Genomic DNA, 14,672 nt, shown 5'->3' on the forward strand with positions numbered 1-14,672 from the left:
TAATTCATCGATAAAAACCGCTAAAAAATCATCACTGCCATAGAAACGGCTAGAAAATCATAACTAATTTAGCCATAACAACCGATAAAAACCGCTAGAAACCCATCACTGTAAGCGCTAAAAACTGCTAGAAAATCATCACTTTTAGCCACAGAAACGGCTAGAAAATCATAACTAATTTAGCCATAACAACCGCTAATTTAGCGAAAAAACCGCTAGAAAATCACCTCTAATTTCGCGATAAAACGACTAGAAAATCTTCACTGTTAGCAATAGAAACGGCTAGATAGTCATCACTATTAGGGAAAAAACGGCTAGAAAATCATAACAGTTAGCGAGAAAACCCTCTAGAAAATCATTACTAATTTATCGATAAAAACGGATAGAAAATTATCACTGTTAGCGATAAAAACTGCTAGAAAATCATAACTAATTTGGCTATAAAAACCGCTAATTTAGCGATAAAACCGCAAAAATCATCATAATTTTTTGATAAAAACCGCTAGAAAATCATCTCTAATTTATCGATAAAAACAGCTAATTTCACTAATTTAACGATAAAAGCGGCTAGAAAATCATCACGTTAGCGATCAAAACTGCGATAAAATCATTACCATATTATCGATAAAAACGGCTAGAAAATCGTCACTGTTAGCGAGAAAAACCGCTAGAAAATCATCTCTAATTTATCGATAAAAACCGCTAAAAAATCATCACTAATTTATCGATAAAAACGGCTACAATATTATCACTGTTAGCGAGAAAAGCGGCTAGAAAATCATCACCGTTAGCGCTAAAAACTGCCATCACTATTAAGGAAAAAACTGCTAGAAAATCATCACTAATGTAGCAATAAAACCGCTAGAAAATCATCTTTAATTTATTAATAAAAACCGCTAGAAAATCATCACTAATTTAGCGATAAAACGACTTTAAAATCTTCACTATTGGCAAAAAACCGCTAGAAAATCATCCCTGTTAGCGAGAAAACCCTCTAGAAAATCATCACTAATTTATCGATAAAAACCGCTAGAAAATCATCACTGTTATCGAGAGAAATCGCTGGAAAATCAAATCATTCGCTAGAAAAGCCATATAGAACGACATTAACCCGATAGGAGTCGTTTGGGACTTTAAGGTGGCTGCCGCATTGTCTTCGTTGCTGTAATTATGGAGTAAAAATATGCTAAGGTGCTTTTTAGATAAAATGCAGGCTCTAATTTTACTTTCAGTGTTAGCTACTAGTAGCTTGTACTCCTTGGTCGCTAGTCCAGAAACCCTACCCCCTGCCATTCATCTTTCCTGGACTTGAACTATATCGGCTCCATCCTCAGCTCTAACTCTGAGGCCAGAGTTCCTCCTGAGTTGTGGCCTGTTTCGCTCCCCCGCCCGAGTCCGACTTGTATGTCTTTATGGTAACGGAGCTGAAGTCGAAGTTTAACTCCCCAGCCTTTTTGGGAGCTAGAATTTCCTTATTTATGAAAAGAGCCGCCTTATTCGTCGGCTCTTCCATCTCTTCCACCTTCGCCACACGTCAGTCCACCGTGGGAAGGTGTGGATTACACCTCTGCAACATTGTATGGATCTGGCTTGGCTCCTTTATAGAGGCCGGACTCCAGATCCTTGCTCTAAGCCTACAAGGGACGTCTCGCCAACTCAACGAAACAAGCTTGGCGCCCTCATAGACCTCCTCCAGCTCTTCTACCGCCGTCCATGCGCAGGCTTTCACCTTGACGCTTCTCTGGAACCATCCCACGTCTTTGCAGGCAGGAGAGAGGCCTGACTCCCGAGCCAGGAGCTTATAGCATTTTGCTGCTAAGGCTGCTTCTACGCATCTCCACTTATCCTTTAGGATAAGTCGGGGTTACCCCTGTCGATAACCCCGAGCAGGTTGCGTCATGCCATATAGTGGAAGGATTCCTTTGGTCCATTCCACCTTTTTCAGCCACTCTGCGGAGGTTTTCTTTGATTTGGCTCTACCTTGGCTGCAAAGAATCTGCCCTGCAGTTCTCTTTTCGGCGTATGTATATTTTGGGCAAGTTTGCCAGCCGCTTCCGTTCGCTGCCCTTTCCCGCACTTGCAGGAAGCACCAAGGCACTTGGGCCGGGAGATGCCGCCATGGTGGCGGTAATGGGTTGCCTGGGCCCTGCCTGGCTTGCTTGCCCGGACGGGTGGGCTCACTCGTCATATTTTTTTGTTGACCAGACTAACTCGTCATTGCCAGAGCTGTGGGTTTTTTGGGAGATCCCGATTCCTTGATTGTATTTATGTCGCTTTATTTAATTGTTCTATGCTTTGGTCCCTCGAGTTGCAGAGAAGGGACTGGCGGAGATCCGCGACGCCCGGGTAAGGCTTCTTAGAACAGGGTACCCTGAACCCTCTGTTTGAGACTGGGCAGAGTTTGTATACCGGGCCTCCAGCCAGGCTGACTCTCGGCACGGGTAGAGTGACAGCTTAGTCCGGCCCGGTGTGAAATGGTTTTTTGGGATAGGAGTTGGGAATTGTAGTGAAGGAGAAGGGAAAAGTTGAGGATACTTTTCAGAGGCGGTAACACAAGCACATCGTTGGCACCGCATACCGCATACGGATACCTGCTTGCTGTTCGGGGCTGTTTATTTGCGAGGAGGATCCCCGCGAAGGGTTCTGCTATGGGATCCTTTGCATTGTTCACAGAGACCGGGATGGTCGTCTATAATCGAAAATAATAACTTTTGTGCTTTTTAAGTTCGAAAGATGGGACTTGGTACGGATTCCATTTTGGGCAAAGTAATCCCATTTGACAAATTTCAGAGGACGACAGTATCCTCTGAAATTAGCGCTAAAAACTGCTAGAAAATCATCACTTTTAGCCACAGAAACGGCTAGAAAATCATAACTAATTTAGCCATAACAACCGCTAATTTAGCGAAAAAACCGCTAGAAAATCACCTCTAATTTCGCGATAAAACGACTAGAAAATCTTCACTGTTAGCAATAGAAACGGCTAGATAGTCATCACTATTAGGGAAAAAACGGCTAGAAAATCATCACTGTTAGCGAGAAAACCCTCTAGAAAATCATTACTAATTTATCAATAAAAACGGATAGAAAATCATCACTGTTAGCGATAAAAACTGCTAGAAAAACATAACTAATTTGGCTATAAAAACCGCTAATTTAGCGATAAAACCGCAAAAATCATCATAATTTTTTGATAAAAACCGCTAGAAAATCATCTCTAATTTATCGATAAAAACAGCTAATTTCACTAATTTAACGATAAAAGCGGCTAGAAAATCATCACGTTAGCGATCAAAACTGCGATAAAATCATTACCATATTATCGATAAAAACGGCTAGAAAATCGTCACTGTTAGCGAGAAAAACCGCTAGAAAATCATCTCTAATTTATCGATAAAAACCGCTAAAAAATCATCACTAATTTATCGATAAAAACGGCTACAATATTATCACTGTTAGCGAGAAAAGCGGCTAGAAAATCATCACCGTTAGCGCTAAAAACTGCCATCATTAAGGAAAAAACTGCTAGAAAATCATCACTAATGTAGCAACAAAACCGCTAAAAAATCATCATTAATTTATTGATAAAAACCGCTAGAAAATCATGACTGTTAGCGAGAAAAATCGCTGGAAAATCAAATCATTCGCTAGAAAAGCCATATAGAACGACATTAACCCGATAGGAGTCGTTTGGGACTCCAAGGTGGCTGCCGCATTGTCTTCGTTGCTGTAATTATGGAGTAAAAATATGCTATTTTTTTATATAAAATGCAGGCTCTAATTTTACTTTCAGTGTTAGCTACTAGTAGCTTGTACTCCTTGGTCGCTAGTCCAGAAACCCTACCCCCTGCCATTCATGGTTCCTGGACTTGAACTATATCGGCTCCATCCTCAGCTCTAACTCTGAGGCCAGAGTTCCCCCTGAGTTGTGGCCTGTTTCGCTCCCTCGCCCGAGTCCGACTTGTGTACCTTTATGGTAACGGAGCTGACAACCATAACAACCGCTAATTTAGCGAAAAAATCGCTAGAAAATCGTCACTGTTAGCGATAAAAACCGCTAGAAAATCATCGATAATTTAGCGATAAAATCCGCTAGAAAATCATCTTTAATTTAGCGATAAAAACCGCTAGAAAATCATCTTTAATTTAGCGATAAAAACGGCTCGAATATCATCACTATTTTATCGATAAAAACGGCAAGAAAATCATCACTGTTAGCGAGAAAAACCGCTGGAAAATCATCGCTAATTCATCGATAAAAACCGCTAGAAAATCATCACTAATTCATCGATAAAAACCGCTAAAAAATCATCACTGCCATAGAAACGGCTAGAAAATCATAACTAATTTAGGCATAACAACCGATAAAAACCGCTAGAAACCCATCACTGTAAGCGCTAAAAACTGCTAGAAAATCATCACTTTTAGCCACAGAAACGGCTAGAAAATCATAACTAATTTAGCCATAACAACCGCTAATTTAGCGAAAAAACCGCTAGAAAATCACCTCTAATTTCGCGATAAAACGACTAGAAAATCTTCACTGTTAGCAATAGAAACGGCTAGATAGTCATCACTATTAGGGAAAAAACGGCCAGAAAATCATCACTGTTAGCGAGAAAACCCTCTAGAAAATCATTACTAATTTATCGATAAAAACGGATAGAAAATCATCACTGTTAGCGATAAAAACTGCTAGAAAATCATAACTAATTTGGCTATAAAAACCGCTAATTTAGCGATAAAACCTCAAAAATCATCATAATTTTTTGATAAAAACCGCTAGAAAATCATCTCTAATTTATCGATAAAAACAGCTAATTTCACTAATTTAACGATAAAAGCGGCTAGAAAATCATCACGTTAGCGATCAAAACTGCGATAAAATCATTACCATATTATCGATAAAAACGGCTAGAAAATCGTCACTGTTAGCGAGAAAAACCGCTAGAAAATCATCTCTAATTTATCGATAAAAACCGCTAAAAAATCATCACTAATTTATCGATAAAAACGGCTACAATATTATCACTGTTAGCGAGAAAAGCGGCTAGAAAATCATCACCGTTAGCGCTAAAAACTGCCATCACTATTAAGGAAAAAACTGCTAGAAAATCATCACTAATGTAGCAATAAAACCGCTAGAAAATCATCTTTAATTTATTAATAAAAACCGCTAGAAAATCATCACTAATTTAGCGATAAAACGACTTTAAAATCTTCACTATTGGCAAAAAACCGCTAGAAAATCATCCCTGTTAGCGAGAAAACCCTCTAGAAAATCATCACTAATTTATCGATAAAAACCGCTAGAAAATCATCACTGTTATCGAGAGAAATCGCTGGAAAATCAAATCATTCGCTAGAAAAGCCATATAGAACGACATTAACCCGATAGGAGTCGTTTGGGACTTTAAGGTGGCTGCCGCATTGTCTTCGTTGCTGTAATTATGGAGTAAAAATATGCTAAGGTGCTTTTTAGATAAAATGCAGGCTCTAATTTTACTTTCAGTGTTAGCTACTAGTAGCTTGTACTCCTTGGTCGCTAGTCCAGAAACCCTACCCCCTGCCATTCATCTTTCCTGGACTTGAACTATATCGGCTCCATCCTCAGCTCTAACTCTGAGGCCAGAGTTCCTCCTGAGTTGTGGCCTGTTTCGCTCCCTCGCCCGAGTCCGACTTGTATATCTTTATGGTAACGGAGCTGAAGTCGAAGTTTAACTCCCCAGCCTTTTTGGGAGCTAGAATTTCCTTATTTATGAAAAGAGCCGCCTTATTCGTCGGCTCTTCCATCTCTTCCACCTTCGCCACACGTCAGTCCACCGTGGGAAGGTGTGGATTACACCTCTGCAACATTGTATGGATCTGGCTTGGCTCCTTTATAGAGGCCGGACTCCAGATCCTTGCTCTAAGCCTACAAGGGACGTCTCGCCAACTCAACGAAACAAGCTTGGCGCCCTCATAGACCTCCTCCAGCTCTTCTACCGCCGTCCATGCGCAGGCTTTCACCTTGACGCTTCTCTGGAACCATCCCACGTCTTTGCAGGCAGGAGAGAGGCCTGATTCCCGAGCCAGGAGCTTAAAGCATTTTGCTGCTAAGGCTGCTTCTACGCATCTCCACTTATCCTTTAGGATTTTACTGTCGGGGTTACCCCTGTCGATAACCCCGAGCAGGTTGCGTCATGCCATATAGTGGAAGGATTCCTTTGGTCCATTCCACCTTTTTCAGCCACTCTGCGGAGGTTTTCTTTGATTTGGCTTTACCTTGGCTGCAAAGAATCTGCCCTGCAGTTCTCTTTTCGGCGTATGTATATTTTGGGCAAGTTTGCCAGCCGCTTCCGTTTCGCTGCCCTTTCCCGCACTTGCAGGAAGCACCAAGGCACTTGGGCCGGGAGATGCCGCCATGGTGGCGGTAATGGGTTGCCTGGACCCTGCCTGGCTTGCTTGCCCGGACGGGTGGGCTCACTCGTCATATTTTTTTGTTGACCAGACTAACTCGTCATTGCCAGAGCTGTGGGTTTTTTGGGAGATCCCGATTCCTTGATAGGGATTCCTTAAGGGAAAAGTTGAGGATACTTTTCAGAGGCGGTAACACAAGCACATCGTTGGCACCGCATACGGCGCGGATACCTGCTTGCTGTTCGGGGCTGTTTATTTGCGAGGAGGATCCCCGCGAAGGGTTCTGCTATGGGATCCTTTGCATTGTTCACAGAGACCGGGATGGTCGTCTATAATCGAAAATAATAACTTTTGTGTTTTTTAAGTTCGAAAGATGGGACTTGGTACGGATTCCATTTTGGGCAAAGTAATCCCATTTGCCAAATTTCAGAGGACGACAGTATCCTATAGCTTTCATATAACTGAACGAAATGTCATCCGAATGGTCAGAACTTTCTTTTTTTTAAGCTAGAATGATTTACCCAGGAGCAAAATTGGAGGCGGTAGACTGGGACAAGATCCCCAGCGAACCGAGGCCCCGCGAATGTCTGACAGAAAAGTCGGCGGACCCAACTACAATTCTGGCCATGCAACCCCACACTCCAAGCGGCTGACTGGAGGGTCGCCAAGGTGGAGGAGCAGTGGGGTTATGGCAACAGGTTGTCCTCACAAGATCCGGGAGGGTGCCGGTAATCGTATTAGGTACGGTTTCGAGCATATAGCAGTGAGGATCTACATCGACTGGGAGATAGACGTCCAAGAGCCAGACTTGGAAGAACTGACCAAAGAGGGGCGTCCTGTAAGAATGTCAGATGTTGAGGAGGACATTCTGGAGGGATATACCTTTGAGGTATGTGACTTGGCAAGGGCTCCGAGGAGGAGGTTACTGTGGTGGAATATCTAAAGTATGTTTCCGCAACTTCGCAGATCAATCTCCACCACAGTAAGGAGGCATAGAGGTGGGGGACTATCGATATTCGGCGCCATCGATAGCCGGCGATTGTTTTTCTCAAACTGATACTATCGTCCAACATTAAAATTTTTTTTTTTAGTTTTCAAAAAAATTGTTTTATTTTAACCAAAAGTTTTGATTGAAAAATAAGAGTATGTTAATATTTTCATCTTTGAGCCGGGTGCGTCTCTCAGAAAAAATTTGAAATTATTTCAGACATGTAAGACGCCAGCTTTCGAAGGCACCATCGATAGTGATTGGGTCACTATCGAACGTGTCTGACACTATCGATTGCGGCTCGATAGCGGCCAAACATCGATAGTGTCGGTAGCGCCATCGATAGTTCTAGACCTCTAAGGAGGCATCCGCTGCCCTCCTGCTCCACCTCGCTGAGAGTGGAGCTGAGGTTTCTCTCATCCAAGAACCCTGCATCCATGGAGACAGTAGCCGATCGGCTCTACCGATGTAAAGAAGCAACGCAGGCCAGGTAACCGTAGCTATAGAGGGCCCTGCCGGCCCTCTTACAATATGCTCGGCGTACATGGGCCACAACCATGTTGGACCTCTCCCTCACATGCTGCTTGTTGAAGATAGTGAAAGGAGAAAGATCGACCTAATAATAGGATGCGCCGCCAACGCTCATCACCTTGAGTGGGGAAGCAGAGATTCAGAGACAACTCGATGGCTGATGCAGTCACCAGCTGGATAGTCCTTGACAAGCACTTCAGACCACCGCTAAGTTGAGATAGTGGTTAAATTCGAAAACTTCACTAAGCTAGCAGTACCCAATCCAAGGAAGGTAAAAAAGGTTTGGTTTTGTTTTGACATATGTTTGGTTTTATTTTGTATTCAAATATGTTTGGAGTTTATTTTATTGGAGCAGCAATGGTGCCGCTCCAACGACCGAAAGGTCTCTGATTTTTACAATATTCTTTAAGTCTAACTAAGGCTAAGTCTCATAGCTGCGCTGCTCGCAGGCAGCGACAGAGAGACGGCTACGTATCTATATACTTATGTATATTGCTATGCGCTCTCAATTGTAAGCGCGAGGGGTATGCATATGCTGTCCGTTCGTTGCAATTATGCCGACGCTAGCATTTACCGTGTGTGGGCTAAGCCATAACGATCGGATCATATTTCGGCCACTTAGGAGTTATGACCGGGATTTTGAAATATGTAAACACTGCAACAAAGTGTTACAGTGTGTACCCTTTAAGGATTTTCGGTACAGTGGGTATTCAATATATGTGCATACTACATATCCCTCCTTTTGAAAAATAACGTAATATAATGAAGTTATTTTTATAATAAAAATTTCTAATTAATACATTCTTTTTTTTTTTTTTTATTTTATTTTATTAGAATTAAAGATAATGAAATTATTAATAAAAAAAATATGTTTATTTATTTATTTATATATGTGTGTCTTTGTATGGCCATACTAAGTACAATTTATGAAATAAAGATTTTTAATCTATCCTTATGAACTGTTTGTTTCCTATGTTTATTATTTGTTATTATAATGTTGTCTCTATCTCCTATTTCCGTTACTATATACGGACCTGTATATTTAGGATCTAACTTATGACCTGTCTCGTTTTTTAATAAAACTTGGTCACCTACTGATATATCTATATCCCTTACTTTATGATCATATAGTATTTTATTTCTTTTCTTATTTGCTTCTAACATAACTCTAGCTCTTTTATAGGCTACTTCTAATCTATACTTACTCTCCTTAGCATAGTCATCTATATTATATAGTGCTTCTATACTATCTATGCTATTAAAATGTTTCGGTAAATTTCTTGTTTTACCAAATACTAGCTCATATGGACAATAAGTGTGTGCCATAGAGGGGGTCGTGTTGAAACAAAAGACAAAATATTGAAGCCATACGTCCCAATCAGTTTTATCAACCGATATGTAAGATCGTATGTACTCATTGAAAGTTCTATGACTTCTTTCTATTGTTCCAACTGTCTGGTGGTGGTGTGCTGTGGATGTAATATTTTGCATAAATCGTCTATAATTGAATTCTTATATTCTGTTCCCATGTCCGTAATGAACGTCTTCATTGGACCGTACTTCAGGATAAAAGATTCAAATATTTCTTTAGCGACACTATTAGCATTTTTATTTGGAACAGGTATTGCAACTAAATACTTAGTTAAATCACATATTAAAGTGACTGCATACTCATTGCCATTTTCTGATTTTGGCAATGGACCAATGGTGTCCACTATCACTCTGTCGAAAGCGTTTATTGGTGTGTCTGTAATTGTTTAAGGAGTCTTTATGTGTTTAGTTATTTTAGCTTTCTGGCATTTTTGACATTTTCTTACGTACTCAGTTATATCTTTAGACATGCCTTTCCAGTAATAGTGTCTTTTTACTGTGGCCAAAGTTTTACTGTGGCCATCATGAAATGTAGACAAAATTGCTTCTTTTTCTTTTAAATTTGTTATTTGGTCACCGGGTTGAGTAGCGCTACTCTTAAAGTTTTCAAGATTTTATTGCCCATTAATTTAAAATTATCTATTGAAGTATGTTCAAAGATATTTTCCCACGGTGCAACTTTGAGTTGGCTGATTTTATGTATATCGGCTTGCATTTCAAGCCTTTGGAAAAATTGATCTAAGTCAATCACTCCATTAGTATATAAATCGCTAACATCATATCTTGCAGTAATTTTTCTGCCTTGTTTAAATAAACAAAACGAATTTTTTATCTGCAAGGTCTCTACTTTACGTACTTCATCATTGTTTATGACGTCGTATACGTTTATTTAAAGATTGGATAGGCAATTCTTGTTTTTGATTTTCCGCGCGGAATTTTTGTCTACTTTGATATCTGGTAGTGACTTTCAATATATTTCTAGTTATATTTTGTAGATCTTTGATGGTTATCCTTGATAAAGCATCAGCTACATAATTATCTTTTCCCTTTAAATATTCGACTGTAAAATCGTATTCTTCTAGTTCGAGCCTCATACGTGTCAGTTTAGAACTGGGATTGATCATTGAGAAGAGGTATATTAAAGGTCTGTGGTCTGTTTTTATTAAGAAATGTTTTCCATATATATATGGTCTGAAATGTAATATCGCCCAATGAATTGCAGCTAATTCCTGCTCAGTAGTACATTTGTTACTTTCACCTTTTCTAAATGCTCTTGATGCGTATGCAATGGGAAGTTGGAGACCATTATGGTTTTGAGTTAAAACCGCTCCACATGCTTGCTTACTTGCATCTGTTATTATACAGAATTCTTTAGTGAAATCTGGATATTGTAGCAAGGTAGGTTCCATAAGTTTTGTTTTTAAGTATTGAAATGCATTTTCACACTCATCCGTCCATTTAAAAGGAACATTATTTTTACATAATCTTGTTATGTGCCGTGAATAGTCGGCGAAATTTTTTATAAAACGTCTATAATAGTTACAAAATGCTACGAAACGTCTAGCACTGTCCGCGTCGTGCGGAACTGGGTAGTTCATAATGACATCGTATTTCTTGTCATCTGGAAGTATTCCTTTATCAGTGCATTTATGACCTAGAAAAGTCACTTCATGCATAAAAATTGAACATTTTTCTGGATGTAACTTTAGGTTGTATTTTCTACACTTCTCAAAAACATCTGTTAAGTTCTTAAGCATATGCTTTTCGGAACAGCCAATTACTATTAAGTCATCCATATAAAGGAATGCTTGAGAAGGTTCCAGACCAGAGAACGCAATAGTCATCATTCTCTGAAACGAATTAGGGGCTATTTTTAATCCAAAGGGTAATCGCGTGAAACGATATGAGCCGTTGCTCGTTGAAAAGGACGTTATATCTCTTGAGCCTTTTTCGAGTTCAATTTGATGGAATCCTGACATTAAGTCAAGACATGAAAAGTATTTTGCTCGACCTAGTTGATCTAAAATGTCATCAATTCTAGGTAATGGGAATTTATCAGAAGTAATTTTTTATTTATCTGGCGGTAGTCAATTACTAATCGCCATTTCTTAACATTTGACCCGGGGGATGATTTCTTAGGAACAAGTAACAATGGGCTATTGTATTCAGATACTGACGGTTCGACAATCCCGTCAGAGATTAATTTACCTACTTGTTTTGTATTTCGTTCACCTGACTATGTGGGCTTCGATAGTGCTTTATATCATCTTTTAATCTCAGTTTCTGTTTATAAAAATTATTTGTGGTTATTGATTCGGTTTCCAATCCGAATATATCGCTATACTGGGTGCATAAGCTAGAAAGCTGTGACTTGAACTGTGAAGGGAAGTTTTTTGAAAGTTGTGATAGTACGGATTTTTTCCTATTGTCTGGATTTGTGTTGACTACATCGTAGTTCGAAAGTGATTCATATGTAAGGTTATCAGTATTGACTACTTGGTCGGTATTTGTTGTGTTTAGTAGTCTTATGAAAGCATTATTAGATGTTGCTATGGTATTTGCAATATAAATGCAATGCTGAATTTCCTGATTTGGAATAAATACACTGTCTTCCTTTGAGTTAAGCTCAATTTTCCGAATAACTTGGGATCTTGCTGGCAGAAGTATTGAATTATTGCCAGAACTATGAGTTATTGGTACATTAATTGGAAATTTTAAGTTATTGGGTCTAATTATAAGCCAATCTTCAGATGGCTTGAAGTCTAATTGACAGTTGAATTTTTTTATAAAGTCGATGCCTATTATTCCATCGCATGGAATTGGGAAATGTGAATTTAGAATATGAAAATCGCGTGGAATTATGTATTTAGTTGTCTGTATCTCCAAAGAAACTAAACCTTTGGATTTGGTTATTTCTTGACTTATGCCTTTTATGTCTATGATGTGATCATCTTGGATGTTTTGGAAGTTATCCGAAGTTTCTTTTAAAATGGAAATGTCTGCACCTGTATCTATTAAAAAGATAAGCTCTTTTCCAGTAGCTACATTGAAAAATGAAACGAATATATTTTGACTGAGATTAATGGTGTGAACTCTGACTTCTTTTATTATTGAGTATTTAAAGGGCTTTGGGAGTTTCCCGAAGTGTTTTGGTTAGTATTTTGTGCAATTCTGACATTGCTTTGATTATTGCCATTGGGGCCTTGGTACGAGTTTCCACCGCCTCTATAGTTTCCTCTATATTGACCTCGTCCTCCCCTGTTATTTTGGTTGTTGTAGTTATTGTTGTTATTTTGGTAATTGTTGTTGTAGTTATTGTAATTACCACGAGAATTACCTCTATAATTTCCACGTCCGCGATTTGAGCCGCGCTGTGGATAATTCTTGAAATATAGAACAGTATTTGACTGTCCAGTTGCTTCAGTGCAACTATTGACAAATTTGGAAACAGCATCGTTTATAGTACTAAAGGTGGCAGCTTGCATGATAAGTTTTACCTTATCGATTGTGCAATTTTTAGTCATTGCTTTGACTGCATGCTGCGTGGAATAACTTCTGGCTAGCTCTAAAGGTAAACCATCCGTTATATATGCACCTTCTAAGGCTTTCGTCATCTGCTCAATTTCTTGTGTATATTGGTTAGCAGTATTATTGCGCTGCTGTAGGTTCATCAGCTTCGCTGATAATACTTCTACAGTTTCGCCCTTGACGTTGCCTCTTAGTTTAGAAATCACTTCAGTAATTGTTGTCTTATTACCGATTAGATTTCTGGCGACACCTCTTAGCTTTGTTTTTATTATGGAGACAGCTAATTCTTCGCGCTCGCCTTTTATCGATTCTATTAGTTGTAAAGCATCAATGAAACTTGTTAAATTTTCAGCCTTACCATCAAAAACTGGTATAAGCTTGGATGCTGTATTAATAAAATCAATATTTGATTGTGCCATTGTTACAGAGTTAATTATTTTGTTTTCTATTACACTGGAGGTATCTGAATCTGTTGAATTGTCCAGATCAGTGTATACCGCTGGAATAGTAAGATTATTCAAATCTTCATCCTCTATTTTGAGGTTTACTTTGGGAATCTCTTCTGACTCTGATTCATTCGCTTCTGTTGATTCTGAGTCAGGTGCAGTGTCAACTGCTATTGGGGTGTTTAGAACGGTTGGTACCGATATTTCTAAACTGTACTTTTGTTTAACAAATATTAAATTAGATCGTAGTCGAATCAAAAGTTTCGATACCTGTGACCAATGATCTTGATTTAACCTTTCCCTGTGTTTATGTATTATCATTCGTGCTTCATTAAAGCATTCTACTAATATTTCAACATGCTTCCTAACCGTGTTCGTTTGGATAGGTCTATTCTGGGTTAGTGACTTATATGATCTGTCAAAATTAGTTTTAATGTTTGATAATTCTGTGTATAATTTGTTCCATTCCATGCCTTTAGTTTGGCCGTACTTTGTGAGAGGAATATATTGACATATTTTATATTTATTATTATTTTATTTTATTTTATTTTTTTATTTCATTTTCTTAGATTTTTCATTTTCTTAGATGTGTAATATAGCACAAACAATATATATTTTTTATTATTTTTATTTATTTTGCTGCTTATATTTTATCCAGCTCATTTCCCCGGCTCATATACCTTTTTTTCAGACAATTATTATGCAGCTTGTAAATCTTATAAAAAACAGCGGCGCACATAATAACGACAATGATTACTAAAAGTACATGTACCCAATATAGATCAACGTTGGTAGATTCTACCTTGTTGATGACATTGGCAGTGGAATCCACTGTTTTTATGTCCAACGTCATTTTGGTGGGTTTTGCATATACTTTTATTTGTGTTTCATTAAAATTATAAAGATCTTCTGTTGAAAATTTACTTATCGCATTGCTGCGCATTTAAGGTAACAAGCTTCCTACCTAGTTTTTGCGTAGCTTTACAGGCTACACGTCTAATCGAGCAGAAAAGGTTCCGCTCAATTTTACAAAATATTATATTATGGATATAAAAAAATATGCATCCCAGTGCAATCAAAAAAAATATGCAGCGCAGTGCATGGAAAAAAAAAAAATTTTTTGCTCCCAGGCTTGGTTTACTTCGTCCTTCCTTCCACGTCAGCTGGTCGTCGCCGGTTTGGCTACGCTGACGCTCCCTCGAGGGCGCAGGTGGCGGTCGTGCCTCCCACGCTTGCTATTTGCTGCTACTGTTTTGGGTTGGTCTTCGCATTATTCTTCGGCTTTACGCATGTGCAATTGCATGCTGCAGAGTAGAGAGGTCCGGGGCAGTCGGTCGGGCAGACCTGTGGTCGTTTTGGCAGAGGCTTGGAAATATTTTGTGTCGGTATTAGTTTTTGGTTTATAACTT

This window comes from Drosophila ananassae, unplaced genomic scaffold (genome assembly GCF_017639315.1).
Source record: "Drosophila ananassae strain 14024-0371.13 unplaced genomic scaffold, ASM1763931v2 tig00000015, whole genome shotgun sequence".
In the NCBI taxonomy this organism is placed as follows: Eukaryota; Metazoa; Arthropoda; class Insecta; order Diptera; family Drosophilidae; genus Drosophila; species Drosophila ananassae.